This window comes from Puma concolor, chromosome B1, assembly GCF_028749965.1.
Source record: "Puma concolor isolate L17-30 chromosome B1, mPumCon1.1.hap2, whole genome shotgun sequence".
In the NCBI taxonomy this organism is placed as follows: domain Eukaryota; kingdom Metazoa; phylum Chordata; class Mammalia; order Carnivora; family Felidae; genus Puma; species Puma concolor.
Window position 1 is genome coordinate 173,408,626 of NC_141670.1, and position 23,252 is coordinate 173,431,877.

Genomic DNA, 23,252 nt, shown 5'->3' on the forward strand with positions numbered 1-23,252 from the left:
GAAGTAGTTCTAATCTTGCTCATTCTTTCTTTCCACTTCATTTGAACAGAACAACTTAAATTTAGCTATGTTTCTGAAAATAGAAGATATTGTATGATGAATGTATCAAAATTTCTCTTACCTGCCAGAAATATTACAGAAGGAATATCTGTTGATAAAGATTAAGCAAATGCTACGAAAAAGCTACTGAGTTTAATGTAATATACAAAGAAAGTTTTGTTATTATATTTTTACTTATTACCCTCAAGACAGGAAAATTTCAGATTAATTTTTTTAAAGATTAAATATATTTGCTGTGAGTTCTGATTACTTGAAAACTGTCACTTCCCACTACTTATATCCGTAATCCTCTGAACTACTTCTGTACGAACTTCAATAGATAGTGCATATGATCACACATGTTAATGCATGTTCCACATACAAAAATTAACCCAGGGGCACCTGGGTGGCTCAGTTGGTCAAGTGTCCGATGTCGGCTCAGGTCATGATCCCATGGTTCATGGGTTTGAGCCCTGTGTGGGGCTCTGTGCTGACATCTCAGAGCCTGAGCCTGCTTCGGATTCTGTGACTCCCTCTGTCTTTGCTACTCCCCTACTCATGTGCTGTCTCTCTCTCATGCTCTCTCTCTCTCTCTCAAAAATAAATTTTTAAAAATTTCAATAAAATGCAATTCTTAAAAAAAAAATTAACACAAAATGAATCAAAACCTAAATGTAAGAACTAAAACAATGAAACTCATAGAAGAAAACACAGGAGTATTTGTGGCCTTGTATTTGGTAATGATTTCTTAGGTATGAGACCAAAAGCATAAGCAACTAAAATAGATAGCAAAAAATTAGATAAATTGGAGTTCACCAAAAATTTAAACATACAACATCAAGAGTAAATACTTTAGTGTTGTAAAAGGCCACTATCAAGAAAATGAAGACAACCCATAGAACAGCATAAAATATTTACAATTATATGTCTCATATAAGACTTGTATACAGAATTTATAAAGAATTCTTACAACTCAAAAATAAAGACAAATAACCCAATTAAAAAATAGACAAAGGATCTGCAGACATTTCTCCAAAGAAAATATACAAATGGCCAAAGAGCACATGAAAAGATGCTCAACATCAGTAGTCAATAGGGAAATGCAAATCAAAACCATAATGAGAAAGTACTTCACACTACTAGGGTGATTAGAAGAAAAAAGAAAAAGAAAGAAAATAATAAGTGTTAGGGAGGATATAGAGAAATTGGAATCCTTAAACACTGCTGGTGGGAATGTAAAATGGTGCAGTTCCTTTGGAAAACGGATTAGTAGTTCCTCAAAAACTTAAACATAATATTACCATTTTACTCAGCAATTCCTTTTGTAGGTATATATACCCCAAGAGAACTGAAAAAAAGGTGTTCAAACAAAAACTTGTATATGAATGTCCATAGCAACACTAAAAAGGTGGAAACAATCCAAATGTCCATCAGCTGATGACTAGGTAAGCAAAATGTAGTTTATCTGTACAATGGAATATTATTTGATCACAAAAAAGAATGGAGAACTGATACATAATACAACATAATGAACCTTAAACGCATCACTCCAGTAAAAGAAATCAGACACGATAGGGGGAGCATGGCTGGCTCAGTCAGAAGAACATGTGACTCGTAATCTCGGGGTCATGAGTTCGAGCCGCATTTTGGGTATAGAGATTACTTAAATGAATAAAACTTAAAAAAAAAAAAAAAGAAAGGCCACGTATTGTATAATTCCATTTAAACAAAATGTCCAAAATAGGCAAATCCACAGAGAAAAAAAGTAGATTAGTGGTTGCCAAGGGTTGGGGGGAAAGAGGAATGACAGCTAATGGATATGGGATTTCTTTCTGGGGTGATGAAAATGTTCTAGAATTAGATAGTGGTGATGGGTTGACAACTTTGTGAATAACTAAAACCACTGAGTTGTATACTTTTAAAAAGTTGAATTTTAAGCATTTGAATTATATTTCAATCAAAAGTTGTATGGAAAAAAAAATGCTAGTATATGGCTAAGATCAAACCCATTTAGACCATGCAATCAAATTAATTTTGCCTGGTTTATAAACATATAGATGACAGCAGAGAAATTCTTTATAATGCTATTACACTTTGTATATTTACTTGGCTTAAAATTTTATAAATTATAAAATTTATAAATTACAAAATTATAATTTGTTTGCTATACTTATGTTAACCTGGGGGAAAAAATGAAGTTGCAATTTATGAAAATTAGAAGGAAAGAGGCTGTTGGTTCCAACAAAATTTGTCAACTTGAAAATAAATTTTTTAAGTTTATTTATTTTGAGAGAGAGAGAGAGAGAGAGCGACAGCACAAGTTGGGGGGGGGTGGGGGGAGAGAGAGAATCCCAAGCAGGCTCCACACTGCCAGGGCAGAGCCGGACATGGGGCTCAAACCCACAGAGCTGTGAGATCATGACCTGAGCCAAAACCAACAGTCACACACTCAACCAGCTGAGCCACCCAGGCGTCCCTTGAAAATAATTTTCATAACCATATTAACGGATATTTGTTAAGCCATTACTATTTGTAAGAGAATGTGATGTGCATTTTGATAGACTATCTAAGACCAGCACTGTGCTAGGCTCCACGAGGCTCAGATAAGAATTGAATAACAGTCCTTGCTTAAAATATGGTTAAGGAAACAAGACTAACATAGCTAAAGCAGAGAGCAAATGTGGCATATATTTAAGACTGAGTGGAATGTACAAACTCCTAAAATTACAATGCTGAAGGTCTCTTAGTATTCTTCGGTGTTAAGCCTCTCTTTTTGTAGGTCCTGACTTTAGGAAGTAAATGCCATAGAGTTCCAAAAAAGGGCAAATCAATTCATTCAGTAGATAATTAGTGAGTGCCTACTATGGGCCAAGCATTCAAATTGTGATCATTGAAATTATTACAAAAAGGAAAATAAGACACAATTTAGCTATATGCATCTAGTGTTATGTATGGGAAGGAAATAAGAGGGATTTTAGTCATCTTAAGAGCTGGTCTTTTTCACTGTTCTACCTCCCAGGTTCAGTCCTATCCTGTGATATCATGTGAACACTCCAAATGGAGAAGCAATGAAATTGGTGGTTAGGAAGCACAAGCGTTTCTCAAACAGCCCATGTTTAAACATACAGACATACTTAGGGGCACCTAGGTGGCTCAGTCGGTTGAGCATCCCACTCTTGATTTCAACTCAGACTGTGATCCCAGAGTCGTGGGATGGAACCCCGTGTCAGGCTCTGGGCTGAGAGCGGAGCCGGCTGAAGATTCTCTCTCTCTCTCTCTGCCCCTCTCCCTTGCTGTGCTTTCTCTCTCTCAAATAAAAACAAAACAAAACATATGTAGATATTTATATTTTTCTATTATCAAGAATATATTCAAATTCCATGCTGTAAACATTTAAAATCAGAAGTTAATGCTATTTTTCAGGATAAACAGTATGAGATTAAACTACCATTTAACTTTACAATTAATTTTTTCTCCCAGGAAGAACAATATTGGATTTTGGATTCTATAGTTCAGAGAACCACCAAGGTCCTCATCTTTAGTTACTAGCTGTCTGACGTTGGGTGAGTCATTTAATGTTTCCTTTACCTGTAAAAGGACGGTAGCAATATTCCTACTTTGTTGGGTTGCGCTGAGTTTAAATGAAGTAATGGAAAAAAAATTTTTTAGCATTGTCCCTGGTACCTCATAGTCTCAATTAATGTTAAATATGATCCTTGGGAAATAGTTGGATTCATTAGCCTTTCTCTCCATTTACAATTCATAAAGCAGCCATGAAGTTCTTGGAGATGGTAGATGTGTCTCTCCCTTAAAATAATATCTATTATTTTTTATTATTTTTAATTGCCTGTTTCTGAAAACAAAAACTAAAAACCTAAAAATGTCTTAATTAAAAGATAGGTTTTAAAAAATGTTTACTTATTTTGAGAGAGAGAGAGAGAGAGAGAGAGAGAACTCGTGTGCACTCACAAGCAAATGAGAGGAAGGGTGGAGAGAAAGGGAGAGAGAGAATCCCAAGCAGGTGCAGGACTGGATCCCAGGAACAGTGAGATCATGACCTGAGCTTAAATCTAGAGTCAGATGCTCAACCGACTGAACCACCCAAGCACCCCAAAAGATAGGTTTTGAATGAGAGCAATACAACTTTGTATGTAAGACAAGTTTCAAAATGTTAACTTGCACAGATCCAAATTCCTTGAGATCAGAATGGATGAAACTCCTATTTTAGAGCACAAGGAGGAATTAAGCAGAAGGCAGGGACCCAAGGAGCCAGCTTGGCAGAATGGGAGATTCTTCAAAGCATAATGAGAAGCTTTGCTTCTAGCCACAGAAGCCAACACTCATGAAATTGAAAATTCTATGAATTAACCAAAACAAGAGATAGGAAATGGAGCAATACAAAATTGCACAGGAAATCAAGTGATATATAGGTGGTTTATTAAACACTGCACACCATCTTATGGACTTTGTTCTTGAATAAGTAGGCATCCTTTCAAAGTTACGGAAAATAAGGCACAAGAGGGTGCCATGAATTTGCCATGAATCACTAACTTAATATTCTTATATAGGTCCAGGCTAAATATTTCTTACCACAAACTTACCTAGGGGGGTGAATTCCTGAGAGACAGAAAGTAGATTAGTGGTTGCCAGGGGCTGGGGGTGGGGGAGATGTGGAGTGATGTTAAGGACATGCGGTTTCTTGATTAAAATCAGTGGGAATACAGTGGTGAAGAGCATAGACATAGTTCCTGTCCTCATGGAGATTATTTACCTATGAAGGAGACAAGGCAACAAAACAATCATTGTGTTAAATGCAATGGTTAAATGCAACGGTTAAATGCAATGGTTGCAAAAGTGAAGAGAACTGGGTCAGTGGCACTTATGTAGGGAACAACTTCTAACAATGAGTAAGAGTCAGAGGTAGAGGGATGGGAAGCAGCAGGAAGTAAATTATGGTATTCCCAGCAAAGTAAACCATATATTCAAAGGCCCAGAGATGAAACAGCTCATAACATGTTTAGGAACTGAAAAATATTTAGATCAATGGGAACAAGGTAGGAGGCAAGGAGAGGCTTGGAAACGGGGGTCAGACCACACAGAGACTCATAGGTCATATTAGAGTTTGGTCTCTGTCCTAGAAACAGTGGAGAAGCAACAGAAGTGATTAGGGAAGCAAGTGACACGATCAGATTTGTTTTTAAGAGATCACTGCAGAATGGAGAATGATTAGGATGAGGCAAGCCTGGAGGCAAGGAGACTAGTTTGGAGAGATAATGTGACTGAACCAGGCTGGTAGCCCTGTGGATGATAAGAGGTAGAGAGATGGAAGAGATACTTTGGAAGTGGAATCATCAGGACTTTGTGATTGCTGGCTATGAGATATTAGAGGGATTCAAGGATTATTCTGGCATGGGCAACTTACAGTCATTCACTGGGCTGAGAGCACAGAAGGGGAGGAGATCTGGGGAGATTTCCGTGTTAGAAATGTTAAACTTGAGGTGCCTCTGGAGATATCCAAAAGAATATGTCTAGCAGGCAGTGGGTAGTAAAGTGTCTAAAGTTCAGGAGAAGGAATGTCCTGGAGCCATGGATCAGTGAGTCATCATTAATTTAGGGATGGTAATTGAAGGCCTGGGAGGAGATGAAGTCCTGGGCAAGTAGAATGAGAAGAGAGGGATCTCAGAATAAAATAATGAGGAGCACCAACAAGTAAGAAAAGGACAAAAGGGAGGAGCCTGCATAGGAGACCGAAGCCAAGAGGAAGGAGTAGAATCAGAGAACCATTGTGTCCCAGAAGCCAAGGAGAGGAAGAAGTGGTCAAATGTGTCAGATGCTGAAAGAGAAGTCAGTAGAAGAAGGACTGAGAATTCTCTATTGAATCTAGTAATAACAAGGAACTTCGAGATTTCAGTGGAAACCCAGATTCCAGTAAGTAGATGAGTGATCTGAAGAGAAGACAATGGAAACAATTCTTTGGAGAAGTGGGTCTGCAACATCGCTGGACAGAAATGTGGAATCAAATGAAGTTTCCTTAAATGAAAAGCATGGGAGAGAGTTAGGTAATTGAATGACAAAAAGATAAAAAAGAAATTAGCCAATAAAGAGGGGGAAGTTGAAAATGCACAAGAGAGGGATTAAAAAAATTTTTTTAAATGTTTATTTTTGACAGAGAGAGACAGAGCATGAGCGGGGAGGGGCGGAGAGAGAGGGAGACACAGAATCTGAAGCAGGCTGCAGGCTTCGAGCTGTCAGCACAGAACCCGATGCGGGGCTTGAACCCATGAACCATGAGATCATGACCTGATCTGAAGTTGGAGCTCAACCAACTGAGCCACCCAGGAGCCCCAAGAGAAGGATTTTAATAGATAGAAAAAGATACTTATAGAAGGCAGGAGGGAGTCTTTCACTTTAGATTGGAGAATAGGAGAGACATCTCCTATAACAGAGGGTGAAGAAGGAGATGTTCTGTACCTATTTAAATTTCTGGGCATCATGCAGTGTGTGCAGGACCCAGCTTCTACTAGCTCATGGCAGCCAATAGTTAAATTTTCAGAAATTTTGAGAGCTGGCTAGTATACATCAAAAGCTTGAATTCAGCCACTGTGGGAATATTTACACCATGGAAACTGATAAACACTATAAATCAGAACTTCCTCACACCCCAAACCCCCAAAGAGTCAGTTATTGGTCATTTACTAGTATACCACGGGCCAGGGTATAAAAGTGAAGGAGTACCTAACCCAATAGCACTGTTCTGTCTTTTGGGTAGAAGGGAAGATTGAATGCCGGTGTCAGAGGTTCAGGGAAAATGAAGAGAGGTTGAATTCTGTGGAGCATGGCAGAAAGAACCACTTAGAGAAATGCTGAATGATTACCAGGCTGTGCTGAGGTTGGAGACTACTGGTCTATGGTAGAATCAATGTGATGCATGCAGTTGTATGATTTCTCCCATGAGCTCAGTAGCCTGGGGATCTCAGCAGAGAAGTAGATAGGTGGTTTGATTCAGAGCCATTCTCTTGCCTGGCAGTTGTGATGGAAGAAGTAAATGGAGCAAGGATAATGAAGCTGTTTGCAAGAAAGTAGCTGCAGTAATGGGCCACGGCACCTCAAACTGTAAAGGGAAAGAGGTGAAGATAGGAGAAGGTGGTGGGTAAGGACAAGGTGAAGGAGTCATGTTTTCCTGGTATTATGTGCTCCGAGTGCCCTTACTGTCCTGGTCTCATTTTTGCAAGTAAGCTCTCCCATTTGGCAATGCCACTTTTGGAATGCATCATCGAGATCCAAGCCCCTCAGTCTTATTCAATGCTCCAGTTTGGTCTGACCATCAAAGACTATATTGTTGTCCTTGTTTTAGACATCCTATGTTAAAGATTCGATGCCCAGTGTCATCAGAAGAATTTAGCATCATTGTTAAACACACGGCATAAATGAGAGGAAGCAGGAATAGACAGTTTTTTAACATTTTAGTGGGAATGATCTGATATTTGAAAATCTTTTGCTTAACATTAGCTAACTGATGAACCATTACCAATGAATATCATTGATGAACTGTAGTTCATCAATAGCGAATATAATTGCCATTAAAACATCATTTTGCAAATTATTAGAACATAGAAGTACTAAATAACGCAGTGTGCCAGGGTGGCTCAGTTGATGAAGCGTCCAACTTCGGCTCAGGTCATGATCTCCAGGTTCATGGGTTCGAGTCCCACATCGGGCTCTGTGCTGACAGCTCAGAGCCTGGCGTCTGCTTTGGATTGTGTCTCCCTCTGTCTCTGCCCCTCCCCAACTTGCGCTCTGTCTCTCAAAAATAAACATGAAAAAAGCAGTACTAAATAACAGAGGGGTAACTTCAGAGAGTTAGTGTAAAATCTCAAAATGGCCTTCAAATACACGTAATTTCTGGAGTAGTTTCCCACCAAGAAGAAGACTCTTTCTGGATTATACAGAATTTGTTTATGGATATCATTAGAAGCCCACCTAGAGATGAGATTGTTACTGATGGCGGAACAGCAAAAAGACAAATCTGCTGTTATAAGAAAAGACTTTAGGGCACAGGAACTATCACTTTAATTTCAAAGGACAATGAGCTTTTATAGCTGAAACCTGCTTATACCTTCCAAAGCCTCTAAACAATAGAACTGTCAGAAATCTGTGTAGTCGGTGGACTGTCTTCCCCATGTCACCTTTCCCTAAGATTAAGTAAATTGAGTACAGTGCCAGTATTTCATTTCTTAACACGTATATGTTGCAGGAATTTTCTTTCTGAATTAAAAATGTCGTTTCAGTAAGATAATTGAATTGATGGTACTCTTGTGTTTGCAATTCATCACAATTAGTGCCAGATTCAACAAATACAATTCATTTTCACACAGTATGTGAAATGAGCTGGATGTCATGGCTTTGAAATAGCTAGACTCCCTGGTGCTATGGATGTAAACCTTGCCTACGTAACTTCTGTTCTTGCTTATGAGGTAAGTGAAGGTGAATGCCATGAACACTGTCATACTGGGGAGGATACTTTCTTCTTCATCAGAGCGGGAAAGTGCATTTCCCGCTTGAATAGCTGATCCATCAAAAACATGGCAAATAAAGCTATCGATTTTAGTCCCTTCACGCTAGATTTTTTTCTTACCTTTTTTTTTTTTTTCTAACCTTGAGGTATTCAGATATGCAGTGAGAGAGAGAGGAGGTATCAGGGAGAGCAGGAAGTGTGCAGATTTTTTTTTTTCTTGTGTCACTCTTCGTTTTGGCCAGCAAGGGGAGTTATAGGAACAATTTCAGTTGTTTGAGCTGAGACGCTTGGGGACATACCTCCCACAGCTGATTAGTCCCCGTGTCTCTTGCACTGGCCTTGTAACCCAGCTAGTATTTTACTGTTATGTACCAGTGTAGTTTCCCTTTCATCTAATAGTTTGCTGGCCCCAAATTAATTGTGAACTTCAAAGTAAAAACTCTACCGGAATGGTGGGACATTGGAAATGAAGTGAGCTTCTATGCCCAGGTGGCATAAAAATCTAATTGTAGCCAGGAGCAGCCCTAGCCCCCTTAATGCGGATAAGACAGCATTCAACTGGCTTCAATAAAAAGAGACTTAAATGGAAGGGAGGTGGCCTTGAGGAGAGCCGCCAGGACTGCCAGGACTGAGAAGGCCATTGTTCTAAGTTCTCCTGGGGTTTATAGAGATTGACAAGGCACCTGCTGCTTTCCAGAGCTGACCGTTCTCGGGTCAGCCCTGAAAACACCCAGGGCTGGGACATTCCCCCAGCTGGCCCCTAACTGGCCCCTAGCCATCCAGGTGGTAGAGATTCAAAGATGTAGGTAGAAGGTGTGGGAAGAGCCCTCGAGAGGAATCTGGAGAGATTGTTTCCAGTCTGTGAACCCAGGAGAGCTTTCTCCCTTTTCAATCATATTTCATGCTTCTTAGCTTCCACCAAGGTTTTCTGTGGCCTTGTGTGGAGTTCGTCTGCTAGTAACATTTAATCACTGACCACTTTCACAGATAATGGTTCATTTTATTCGTTTAGTTTGGGACCAAAATCAAAGATTATGTGCCCTACTTAGTGCCCTGATCCTGCTTTCCCAATCCCCACCGTAGCTGTTAAACATACTACTTTGCTGTTAATGGCAAAATAGATTAAAAATCACTAATCACTGTTTTTCTCCAAGTGAAGATCAAATTTTTATTTCAATGATTTAAAAGATATGTTTTGAATAAATTACATGCCTCAAGTTTGCTTATGGACAGACTGTGTTGTATAGAGGAGAGGATCTGGCCCTGAGAACAGGAGATGTGGATTTTAATTCTGACTTTGCCACTTCTGAGCCATATAATCTGAGATAAATCGCAGAATTTTGTCAGGGCTTAAGTATTCTCGCTACAAAACTGGGAAGGGTGGACTAACGGAATGGACAAGATTCCAGACTCAGGAGCCAGGCAGACCAGGGTTTTATCCTGACTATATCATGTATTAGCTGGATCACTTTAAGCAAGTGACTATTAGCATTATTTTAAGGTTTTAGTGAAAAAGTGTACATGAAACCCTTCACATCATTCTTATAATAAGCATTCAACAAAGAATAGTTATTATAATAATTATGAAAATGATCTTAATTATTAAAGTTCTATTAGGGCCTTAAAAAAAAAACAACAACAACTCCAAAAGGCAATGACTTCACTCTGAAATGTTGTGACCAATTGTTATGAATACACCCACTCATCAGATCTGTCCTTCTTCAGGGAATTATGGAACAGGCAGCAATTATACAACTTTGCAAAATACTTAGATTTATTATATAATACTATAATAACATATTTAGCAAAAAATGGGGTTATAGGCATTATAATAAATACGATCATGGGTTGATTTCCTCTTTTTGTTATAGTGTAATGCCCACTAGAAAATCTTTAAAGGTTAAAATGCATATTCAGTAGTAACACTAAGAGTGTGACAAATGGAGTGATTGGCTCCTTTTAATTTTAAAACTGATTTAGGATTTTCTTTTAGTTCATAAGTTGTAAAAATGTTCTCTCTAAAATGTTTGGGCTTAATTTAAAATTATTCTCAGACAGAGGCTCCTGGCTGGTTCAGTCAGTAGAGCATGTGACTCTTGATCTTAGGGGTCATGAGTTCGAGCCCCACATTGGGGGTAGAACTTACTTTAAAAAATAAATAAATAAAATAATAAAGTATACAGTTTGATAAGTTTCTTAAAAATAAATAAAGTTATTCACACACATAATTATTAGAAATGAGCTGTGTTGGGACACCTGGGTGACTCAGTTGGTTAAGCGTTCGGCTTCAGCTCAGGTTGTGATCTCATGGCTCGTAAGTTCGAGCCCCACATTGGGCACATTGCCAACAGCTCACAGCCTGGAACCTCCTTTAGATTCTGGGTGCCTCCTTTTCTGCCCCTCCCCTGCTCACACTCTGTCTCTCTCTCAAAAATACATAAACATTAAAAAACAATTTTAGAAATGAGATGTATATGCTAGCTTTACAGCTAGGAAGACAAACTAATATAATCCATTGAATAAATGTATATTGAATGCCGATTATGTTCCAGGTACTACTGGAGGTGTTGGGATATAGCAGTGAGTAAAATAGAACAAAGCCCTACCCTCATAAAACTGACCTTCTCCTGGGGTTTACCATCTGTTAGGATGCCAGCCCTAATTGAGGACTCATCTGTCAGGCTCTGGTAACAAGAACTGGGAGACCACACCAGGAGTCATTAAAAAAGAATGCTATATCTGACTGGCTGGTGACTTCCACCAAGGCCGGGACTGTGCTGAATCTACCAACGTCACCACAGAGCATTCCTGTCCAATCAGACAGCTACCGGCCACGTGCGGCTATTGAGCACTTGAACTGTGGCCAGTCCAAATTAAGATACATATAAAGTATAAAATACACATTGGATTTGGAAGACCTAGTAGGAAAACAGGATGTAAAATATCTCAGTAATAATTTCATATTGATGGCATGTGGAAATAAAAATACTATAAATACATTAGGTTAAATAAAATACATTATTAAGATTAATATCACATTTGTGTTTACTTTTAAAAGTGTGGCTACTAGAACGTTTTACTATTATACACGTGGCTCTCATATTCCTGTATGTCAGTGCTGACAGAGTGTCTGTCCAGGCATGAGTCGATGTAACACCACAAACTTCTCAGCCAGTGCAGGTAGGAGACAACCCTGCCAAAAAGTCAAAATGTGCCACTTCATCTCCTACCTTCTCTTCTTTTAGGTACTGCCTGATCCCTGAGTCTTCTGTCTGGAGTTCCTCCTTGCAGATACCTTCTTTGGAGCCATTTGCAGGCAGTTTCCAGGCTTTAAAACTGGCCCATCCTATTAGAACCCTTCTGCTCAGAGTTCCTTTCCTGCAAAGTAGTCTGCTTTCTCAGATGTTAATAGATTCTGATAGCTTAGGATATCATCCTTTAAGACGCATCCATTAAATGCATGTGCCCTTTAATAAAATGCCTTAGCTGAGAGAAGTCAATCTCCAGTAGTGGGGAATTTGTGCCCAATAAGAGAGCTGGAGCACCGTTTCTTCATGGCACGGAAGCCACAGAAGCATGAAGACTATAATCCCACCTTGTCTACAGTTGTCCATTGAGATCAAGACAGGCCAGTTCCTCTTTACAAATCCTCTCTCCCTGGTGTTTGTATACCATTTCACAGTCTACAAAGTGCTTTCACAGATTTCCCAGTTTAGCCTCCAACCATTCCATGAAATAGGTAAGGATGACCTCATTAGTTGCTTTATATAGAAGATTTTTTAAAAATGAGGCCAGAAGGCAAAAGGTCTTCTAGCTGGTGAAGCCTGTGAAGGGGGAGGAGGAATACCAGATACTCAGAGGGACGGGGAGGACAGTGGAAGAAAGTGACTAAGAATGTTCTAAAGATCTTAGCTAGGGGAGGTGGGGGTGGGGTGGGGGAGGGAAGGCTAGATTAGAACATCATGGTGGGGAATATACTGCATCTCGGGGGGTGGCTTATTTACAAATAATACTAAAGATATTCTGATACAGAGGGGAGGAAAAGGGAAGTAACCATTAATGGAATAGGAAAAAAATGCAGAAGAGACTCCAAATTAACAAAGGAGAAAAGGAAACGTATATTAAGTAGTTGAAATGAGCAAAAATAGAGAAAAAGAAACAGAGGGAATCAAAATCTAAATTAAATTAATGAATAAAGAATAAGATAAGAACATTGGATGTGATGACCTGAATGTATCCATTAAAAAGCAGAAACTGGGGCACTTGGGTGGTTCAGTCGGTTAAGTGGTTAAGCGACTGACTCTTGATCTCAGCTCAGGTCATGATCTCACGGTTCCTGGGTTCAAGTCCCATGTCCGGCTCTGTGCTGACAGCTCAGATTCTGGAGCCTGCTTTGGATTCTGTGTCTCCCTCTCTCTCTGCCCCTCCCCCCACTCATGCTGTCTCTCTGTTTCTCTCTTTCTCTCTTTCAAAAATAAACATTAAACAAAAATTTTAAATGAGAAACTGCCAGATTTGGTTAAAAAAGCAAAAGTCAGCTGTATGATAATTACTAGGAACATGCCTACACAGAGTATCAAAGAAGGGATATACAGGGGCGCCTGGGTGGCTCAGTCCGTTGAGCATCTGGCTTTGGCTCAGGTCATGATCTCGTGGTCTGTGAGTTTGAGCCCCGCGTTGGGCTCTGTGCTGACAGCACAGAGCCTGGAGCCTGCTTCAGATTCTGTGTCCCGCTCTCTCTCTGCCCCTCCCCCACTCATGCTCTCTCTCTGTCTCAGAAATAAATAAACATTAAAAAAAAAAAAGAAGGGATATACAAAGATAAAGTAGAGTTGGTGATATTAATACTAGACAAATGAGGGGCGCCTGGGTGGCTCAGTCGGTTGAGCGTCCGACTGTGGCTCAGGTCATGATCTCACGGTTCGTGCCCCGCGTCGGGCTCTGTGCTGACAGCTCGGAGCCTGGAGCCTGTTTCGGATTCTGTGTCTCCCTCTCTCTCTGCCCCTCCCCCACTTGCACTCTGTCTCTCTCTGTCTCAAAAATAAATAAACATTAAAAAAAAATACTAGACAAATGAAATTAAGTTGAAAGCACCAAACAAGGTGAAGAACATCATGTAAGGATATAAAATTATGTAAATAAATTTACAAAATTTAAAATTTATATATAAAAATGAAAATAACAAAAGTTTATCAGACTTAACCATTATTAAAAAATTACATTAAAGGAACTAAGTCTTTTAAATCTAAAATCTAGTTCTTTGAAAAGACCAGTGAAATCAAAACCTCACCCTCCTCACACATACTGCAAGAAGCAGAAGAGGCAAAATGAGTGAGAAGTAAGTCATATCCCCACATATAGGAGAGACTAAAGGGATAGGTGAAAATTACTTCTTGCAATTCTATGTCAGCAATTTGAAAATTTAGAGGAAATGACTAATTTCCTCATTAAAAAAAAAGCAAGTAAAATTGACCCCCAAAAGAAATAGAAAATGTGAACAGATCAATCACTAGAAAAGAAATTGAACAGGTGATGAAAAACATCTTCTGTCAAAAACAAAACCAAAGCCACCAAAACTATACGGATAGCTTCCCAGTTAAGTTTATCTGACTTTCAAAGAAGAGATAATTACAAGGTTATTTACCATGCCAGATGATATTCTTCTAATTCATTGTATAAAACAGCAAACTTTAATACCAAAACCTGGAAAATATAACAACATAAAGTATAGAACAATCTCACTTATGAATAAAAGCGCAAAAATTCAAAATAAAATATTAGCAAACAAAATCCATGTAACAAAAGGATAATATATTATGACCAAACAGGATTTATTTCAGAAATACAAGAATGGTTCATTATTATATAATCTGTTACATAATCAAATGCATCAATAAAAGAGAAAAATATAGGCATTTCAATAAATGCTAAAAACTTATTTGATGGAATTCAGCAGCCATCCCTGCTAAAATCTCTTAGAAAAATAAGAATAGAAGGAAACTATTTAAATATCCTTAAGATTAGCAAAACTGAGCAAGCAAATATGCAGTGGCAAATCAAAAAAAATCATTTCCCTAAAAAATAGGATAGCTACCAGCACCAATATTATTTACATCACCTTATAAGTTTTGGCAGACAGATTAAAATAGCTGTCATTTACCTACGAAAGAAAATTTAAAGGCCCCCAATTTTACACTAATATAAAATAAATTCAAGAAAGATTAAAAACTTAAATGTAAAAATGTAACTGAATAAAGATATCACACAAAGAAATCTAGGTTCCTATATGCTCTGTCTAAAGGCTGAGGGGATATCCTTTTCTAACCAAGGCTGAAAAACTCTGAAACTCTAAAAGGAAAGATAGATACAGTTGACTAGGTAACAGTGACGGTCTTTGCATGACAGAAGATATAAATAAACCGATAAGCAAACAAAAGACTTGGAATCATTCTTTTATTCTTTAGGGTTTTTTTTTCCTAGATGCATTATTTACACAAACCGGCAGAAAAGAGGCTACTTTCTCTGTGGGAAACAAATGTGGTCAGAGCTAGAGAATCTCTGAGGAAAAACAACCCACCCACACATAGAATTTCAGTATGAGGGCCTTCATGACTGTTGAAAGCCCACCCATTCACACTAGGTGTGGTCCACGTACCCTAAATTAAGAATCCCTCTGGCACAAAAACAGACACATAGACCAATGGAATAGAATAGAAACCCCAGAACTAGACCCACAAACGTATGGCCAACTCATCTTTGACAAAGCAGGAAAGAACATCCAATGGAAAAAAGACAGTCTCTTTAACAAATGGTGCTGGGAGAACTGGACAGCAACATGCAGAAGGTTGAAACTAGACCACTTTCTCACACCATTCACAAAAATAAACTCAAAATGGATAAAGGACCTGAATGTGAGACAGGAAACCATCAAAACCTTAGAGGAGAAAGCAGGAAAAGACCTCTCTGATCTCAGCCGTAGCAATCTCTTACTCAACACATCCCCAAAGGCAAGGGAATTAAAAGCAAAAGTGAATTCCTGGGACCTTATGAAGATAAAAAGCTTCTGCACAGCAAAGGACACAACCAACAAAACTAAAAGGCAACCAACGGAATGGGAAAAGATATTTGCAAATGACATATCGGACAAAGGGCTAGTATCCAAAATCTATAAAGAGCTCACCAAACTCCACACCCGAAAAGCAAATAACCCAGTGAAGAAATGGGCAGAAAACATGAATAGACACTTCTCTAAAGAAGACATCCGGATGGCCAACAGGCACATGAAAAGATGTTCAGCGTCGCTCCTTATCAGGGAAATACAAATCAAAACCACACTCAGGTATCACCTCACGCCAGTCAGAGTGGCCAAAATGAACAAATCAGGAGACTATAGATGCTGGAGAGGATGTGGAGAAACGGGAACCCTCTTGCACTGTTGGTGGGAATGCAAATTGGTGCAGCCGCTCTGGAAAGCAGTGTGGAGGTTCCTCAGAAAATTAAAAATAGACCTACCCTATGACCCAGCAATAGCACTGCTAGGAATTTATCCAAGGGACACAGGAGTACTGATGCATAGGGGCACTTGTACCCCAATGTTCATAGCAGCACTCTCAACAATAGCCAAATTATGGAAAGAGCCTAAATGTCCATCAACTGATGAATGGATAAAGAAATTGTGGTTTATATACACAATGGATTACTACGTGGCAATGAGAAAAAATGAAATATGGCCTTTTGTAGCAACGTGGATGGAACTGGAGAGTGTGATGCTAAGTGAAATAAGCCATACAGAGAAAGACAGATACCATATGGTTTCACTCTTATGTGGATCCTGAGAAACTTAACAGGAACCCATGGGGGAGGGGAAGGGAAAAAAAAAAAAAAAAAGAGGTTAGAGTGGGAGAGAGCCAAAGCATAAGAGACTGTTGAGAACTGAGAACAAACTAAGGGTTGATGGGGGGTGGGAGGGAGGAGAGGGTGGGTGATGGGTATTGAGGAGGGCACCTTTTGGGATGAGCACTGGGTGTTGTATGGAAACCAATTTGACAATAAATTTCATATATAAATAAAAAAAAAAAAAAAGAATCCCTCAACAACGGGTGCCTGGATGGCTCAGGTGATTGAACATCCAACTTTGAGGGGCGCCTGGGTGGCGCAGTCGGTTAAACGTCCGACTTCAGCCAGGTCACGATCTCGCGGTCCGTGAGTTCGAGCCCCGCGTCAGGCTCTGGGCTGATGGCTCGGAGCCTGGAGCCTGTTTCCGATTCTGTGTCTCCCTCTCTCTCTGCCCCTCCCCTGTTCATGCTCTGTCTCTCTCTGTCCCAAAAATAAATAAACGTTGAACATCCAACTTTGGCTCATGTCGTGATCTTGCAGTTTGTGAGTTCAAGCCCCGCATCAGGTTTGTCACCCTGTCGGCACAGAGCCCACTTCGGGTCCTTTAAAGAAACCGGCATGCTGCTTTCCATGGCAGCTATACCATTTTACATTTCCACCAACAGAGCACAAGGTTCTAACTTTGCCATATCCTTGCCCACACTTGTTATTTTATGCTTGTTTTTTTTTTTTTATAGTAACCACCCAAATAAATGTGAGGTGATATTTCATTATGGTTTTAATTTGCATTTAAAAATTTTTTTATTTTATGGGAATGCAAGCTGGTGCAGCCACTCTGGAAAACAGTATGGAGGTTCCTCAAAAAACTAAAAATAGAACTACCCTACGACCCAGAAATTGCACTACTAGGCATTTATCCAAGGGATAGAGGTGTGCTGTTTTGAAGGGACACATGCACCCCATGTTTATAGCAACACTATCCACAATAGCCCAAGTATGGAAAGAGCCCAAATGTCCATCACTGGGTGAATGGATAAAGAAGATGTGGTTTGTATATACAATGGAGTATTACTCGGCAATCAAAAAGAATGAAATCTTGCCATTTGCAACTACATGATGGAAGTGGAGGGTATGATGCTAAGTGAAATTAGTCAGAGAAAGACAAAAATCATATGACTTCACTCATATGAGGACTTTAAGAGACAAAACAAATGAACATAAGGGAAGGGAAACAAAAATAATATAAAAACAGGGAGGGGGACAAAACAGAAGAGACTCACAAATACAGAGAACAAACTGAGGGTTACGGGAGGGGTTGTAGGGAGGGGGGATGGGCCAAATGGGGAAGGGGCACTAAGGAGTCTACTCCTGAAATCATTGTTGCACTATATGCTAACTAACTTGGATGCAAATTAAAAAAAAAAAAATTAAATTAAAAAAAAACTACGTTAAAAATAAAAAAAAATTAAAAATGGAATGACCATATGATCCAGCAATTCCACTTCAGGATATATACCAAAAGGATTGAAAAGGGATATTTGTTATTCACAATAGCCAAGAGGGGAAGCAGCCCAAGAGTCCCTCAATGGATGAATGGATAAATAAAATGTGGTGTATGTATACAATGCAATATCATTTAGCTTAAGGCAGGAAACTGAGACACGCTGCAGTATGGATAAGCCCTGAAGACAGTCTGCCAGGTGAAATGTTATCAGTCACAAAATGACAAATGCTCATATGATGGGGCGCCTGGGTTGCTTAGTTGAGCATCTGACTCTTGATCTCAGCTCAGGTCTTGGTCTCAGGGTCATGAGTTCAAGCCCCGCGTTGGGCTCTGCACTGGGTGTGAAGCCTACTTAAAATTAAATATAAAAATAAGTAAATAGATAGGTAGTAGATGATAGATAGATAGATAGATAGGTAATAAAAAGACAAATGCTCATATGCGTATCTACATTAGTCAGATTCATAGAAACAGAAAGTAGAATGGTGGTTTCCAAGAACTGAGGCGAAGGGGAAATAGGGAATAGTGGTTTAATGGGTATAGAGATTCAGTGTCGCAAGATGATAAAGATCTGGAGATTGGTTGCACAACAGTGTGGATTTACTTAACACCACTGAACTGTACAATTAAAAATAGTTAAGACGGTAAATTTTATGTTCCATGTATTTTACAATTCCCAAAAAAATTCCTGCCTCACACATTTTCTACATATTCATAATTTTAACTATTATAAGCATATGCAAATGACCCCCAATCTATAACTTCAACATAAGTTTCTCCCCTGACATAATGATTTATATCTCTGATTTCCTGCTGGGCTTCTCTTGCTGGATTGTATTCCACTGGCTTTTCAAACTCAACATGTCCCAGAGTGATTTTAGCCACAACCTGCTCATCCTCCTATTTCCTATTCCATGCCTGTGGATGAATGAATAAATGGATGAATGCACCTTGCATCTTTTTCATAGGAACTTAACAATCTGTCTGCTATCAAGATAATGGGTCATTTGAATAATGTTTTTTTGTATTGGTTTTATTGGCATATAATTCACCTACCATACAATTTACCCACTTAAAGGATACAATTCACGGCTTTTAGTTTATTCACAAAGTTGTGCAATCTTTACCATAATCAACTTTGGAATATTTTCATCACTTCCCTCTAAAAAACACTTTTTTTTTTTACCTATTACCCCCACAGTCTTTCCATCTCCTCTAGCTTTAAGCAACCACAAATCTACTTTATGTCTCTTAGATTTGCCTATTATGGACATTTCGCATAAATGGAATCCCATGATATGTGATCTCTTGTGACTATCTTCTTTCACCTAGCATGATGTCTTCAGGGTTCATCCATGCTGTAGCATATATCATCAGTATTTTATTCCTTTTTCTGGACAAATAATATTGCATTGTATGGATAAATCACACTTTGTCCGTTCATCAGTCTGTGGATAGTTGGGGTGTTTCTGTTTTTAAGTTATTATGAAAAATGCTGCCATGAACATTCATATATGTTTTTGTGTGGACATACATTTTCATTTCTCTGGAGTGTATACCTAAAAGTGAGTGAATTGAAGGTTCAAATGGTAACTATACGTTTAACTTTTTCAGGAGCTGCCAGACTGTTTTCCACGGTGGCTGCACCAATCCTACATTCCCACCAGCAGTGTATGGTTCCAATTTCTCTACATCCTCATCAACACTTCTTATTTTCTGGGTTTGTTTGTTTTTGTTTATTTTTAGTCTAGCCATTCTAGTGGGTGTAAAGTGGTATCTCACTGTGATTTTAATTTGCATTTCCCTGATGATTAGTGATGTTGAGCACCTTTTCATGTGGCCATTAGCCATCTGTGTATATTCTTTGGAAAAACATCCATTTGGAGAATGTCCAGATCCTGTACCCATTAAAATTTTTTTTCTTGTTATTGAGTTCTTTATATATTCCAGATACAAGTCCCTTATCAGATAAATGATTTGAAAATATTTTCTTCTGTTCTATGTGTTGTGTTTTCACTCCCTTGGTAGTGTCCTTTGCATCACTAAATGTTTTGCTTTTGACGATGTATATTTATTTATTTATTTATTTATTTATTTATTTATTTTTTTAATTTTTTTTTTCAACGTTTTTATTTATTTTTGGGACAGAGAGAGACAGAGCATGAACGGGGGAGGGGCAGAGAGAGAGGGAGACACAGAATCGGAAACAGGCTCCAGGCTCTGAGCCATCAGCCCAGAGCCTGACGCGGGGCTCGAACTCACGGACCGCGAGATCGTGACCTGGCTGAAGTCGGACGCTTAACCGACTGCGCCACCCAGGCGCCCCGACGATGTATATTTAGATTTTTGATGAAGTCTATCTCTTTTTTCTTTTGTTGCTTGTGCTTTTGGTGTCATACCTAAGAAATTTACCTAACCCAAGGTCACACATATTTACTACTCTTTTTTCTTCTATGAGTTTTGTAGTTTACGCTCTTACGTTTAGGACTTTGATCCATTTGTGTTGATCATTACATATGTTTTGAGGTAGGAGTCCAGTTTCATTCTTTTGAATGTGGACACCCAGTTGTCCCAGTACTATTTGTTTAAAAACACTGTCCTTTCTACACAACCAGTGGAATTGTTGCCTTTTGCAAGTTTGAAACCATGGCAGGTCCAGAAACTGATGCCCAACTCCATCTCACTGGTATCAAAAAATATTTCAACTCTTATACTTCAAGTTAAGGTCGAAAAAACACCAGCTGTGAAAGCAACAGAAATGGAGCTTAAACTGTGCCTCACCTGTTAAATTCCCATGCCTGGAGAAGCTAATGACAACTCATAATGCGATACTCAATTTGTACAATATATTATGAATCTGGAAAAAAAAAATAAAAACACTGTCCTTTCTGGTCTAGATAACCTTATCAAAATGCAATTGAACATAGAAATGGGAGTTTATTTCTGGATTCTTTCATTCCATGCCAATGATCTACACATATATCTTATGCCAGTACCACACTATCTTCAATACTGTTGCTTGGTAGTCAGTTTTGAAATTGAGAAATGTGAGTCCTCCAATTTTATTTATTGTTCTTTCAAGATTGTTTTAGCTGTTGTTGGTACCCTGAGTTTACATGTGAATTTTAGGATAAACATCAATTTCCACCAAGAAACCAGATGGGATTTTTAATAGAATTGTGTTGCATCTATTGAACTAATATAATTTTTATTTATGAGTTGTGGCTTTCAGACCAAATTTTAGTTCTGTTACTTTTTTCAGGGAAATTCATTGGTTTTCCAATTAATGGAAGGCAAGCAAGTACACAGAGTAATACTAAAAGGCAAAATACAATTTTTAAAGTTTATATTTTGCTGCAAATTTAAATGAAATCAACAGTTTTACACTTAACTAGAATATTACTTATGAAATAAGCAGTTTCTCAATGATTTGGTTTGTCAGGAACCTTGTGGCTATCTGGTAACTTGTTTGCTTATGATTCTGGACAGTTATACCTAGAATTCAGATTGCCCCAGTCTAAATGTCAAGGTTTGTATCAAGTACAACTTTTAATAGTTTCTTCAACTTTTCAAGTTAGGCAAAATATTATTTTCAAAGAACAAGGCCCCAGTTTACATCAGTACCTTAAAAAAATAAAGCTTTCTTTGCACGTGTGATAATTATCGTGAAAGCATTTTTTTGGGTACGAGCTAACTTTCCGGATTTGTACTTTGCTTTAGAATAAAGCACAATACTCTCCTTGTCTACCTAAGCAGTGTGTCCTTGAAAACTATTAAAATCATTTACACATTCTTTGCAGCATTATGTACTCATATAAATATAAAGGTCATTCAGCTAGCAGCACTAACGGTATCGATCATTTATAAAAGTATTTAGACATTATGCTTTTACATCACTATTTCTTTTGACTAGTATATTGTAGTGTCTCTTTTTAAACCAGGAATATGTATGAAATTATGTTTCCTTATCCATTAATTGAGATTTTTGAACTTACTTTGATGCAAAAAAAAAAAAAAAAAGAAGAAATGACTGCCTAAGTTTAAGACTTAAAAGTCCCTCTCACTAACATTTGTGGTGGTAATTGCATTGTATGAAGGTAGTGACTTAATTGATGTTGTTGTTCTTAATGCTGCTATTATTTCTGGCAATAATAACAGTTTTCTTGACCACACTTTGTTTCATTTCTCCTAATAGGATAAATTTTTAAAAACGAACAACAGGGTGCATGGGTGGCTCAGTCAGTTAAGCATCAGACTCTTGACTTTGGCTCAGGTCATGATCTTACAGTTCATGAGTTCTAGCCCCACATCGAACTCTGCACTGACAGTGCAGAACCTGCTTGGGATTCTCTGTCTCCCCCTCTCTCTGCCCCTCTCCCACACCCTCTCTATCTCTCTCTCAAAAATAAATAAGCATTTAAAAATTGTTTTTAAACGAATATTGAAGATGACTCCAGATCGTAATCCTCAGGACTTTTCCTTCTTGCCTAATCTTAATCACCTCAAAGCTAGGCTTTTCTAGAACCTCGTCTGTTGACCTCTAATTATAGGTTCATCAAAAGAGTATTTGACTGGGGTACAAAGAGCTTTTAACCGAGATGTTTTCCCCTCAGTTAAAGGAGCCGAAAGCAGGACAATTGAAGGGGTTAATCTGTAAGAGAAGCATCCTATTTTTCCTAAAATTTTCTGGAGACTTTGAAGTAAGTTATCTGAATAATTGTCTTTGTGTGACATGTCTCTTTCAGAAAGGGATCTACTCTGAGTGTGCCTTCTAATGCTCAGAAACACCAACACACACCTGGAACCCACAGCAACGGATCACTGGAAGACAAAATGCACAAGAATAATATTTCACCCGGCAACGAGGACTGAGATTTGCAAATAAAATGGCTGGAGGAGAAGGAGCATCCCCGTCACCTGGAAATTGTTTTATTAGGCAGCAGCTGGGTTTTCAACTGTGTTAGTTGGATTTTTGTTTGTTTTCAAACTTTTCAGGGATTGTTAGCCTGAGGTCCATTGGTCGCGTTCAACGTGATTCTGGATGAAAAAATTAAAGTTTTGTTTTCACTAACCTCTACACAAAAGGCAGCATTTCCTTCAATAATGAATGTGGGCAGTACATCATGCTAGTATTAGTACCTGTGACCTTTTCATTAAAAGAAATCACAGAGTTTTTCATAGCCCACTATGACTGCTGCACATCTTGCAAATATTGTTTAAGCTACTTCAAATGTACGTAGTCATTAAGTGGCTCAGTCGGTTAAGCGTCCAACTCTTGCTTTCAGCTCAGGTCATCATCTCACAGTTTCGTGGGTCCGAGCCCCGCATTGGGCTCTGCACTGGCAGCATGGAGCCTGC

General features: G+C 38.7%; 1 protein-coding gene across 1 annotated transcript in view; it reads left to right on the forward strand.

Annotated features, from left to right (window-relative positions):
- LOC147582033 (uncharacterized) overlaps positions 1-22,959 on the forward strand; it is a 36,510-nt gene extending 13,551 nt beyond the window's left edge. The window contains exons 5-7 of the mRNA XM_086702983.1: positions 3,520-3,602; positions 11,800-12,293; positions 22,640-22,959. The gene's annotated coding sequence lies outside the window, so the exon portion shown is untranslated. The remainder of the gene's footprint in view (positions 1-3,519; positions 3,603-11,799; positions 12,294-22,639) is intronic.
- The last annotated feature ends 293 nt before the right edge of the window (positions 22,960-23,252 follow it).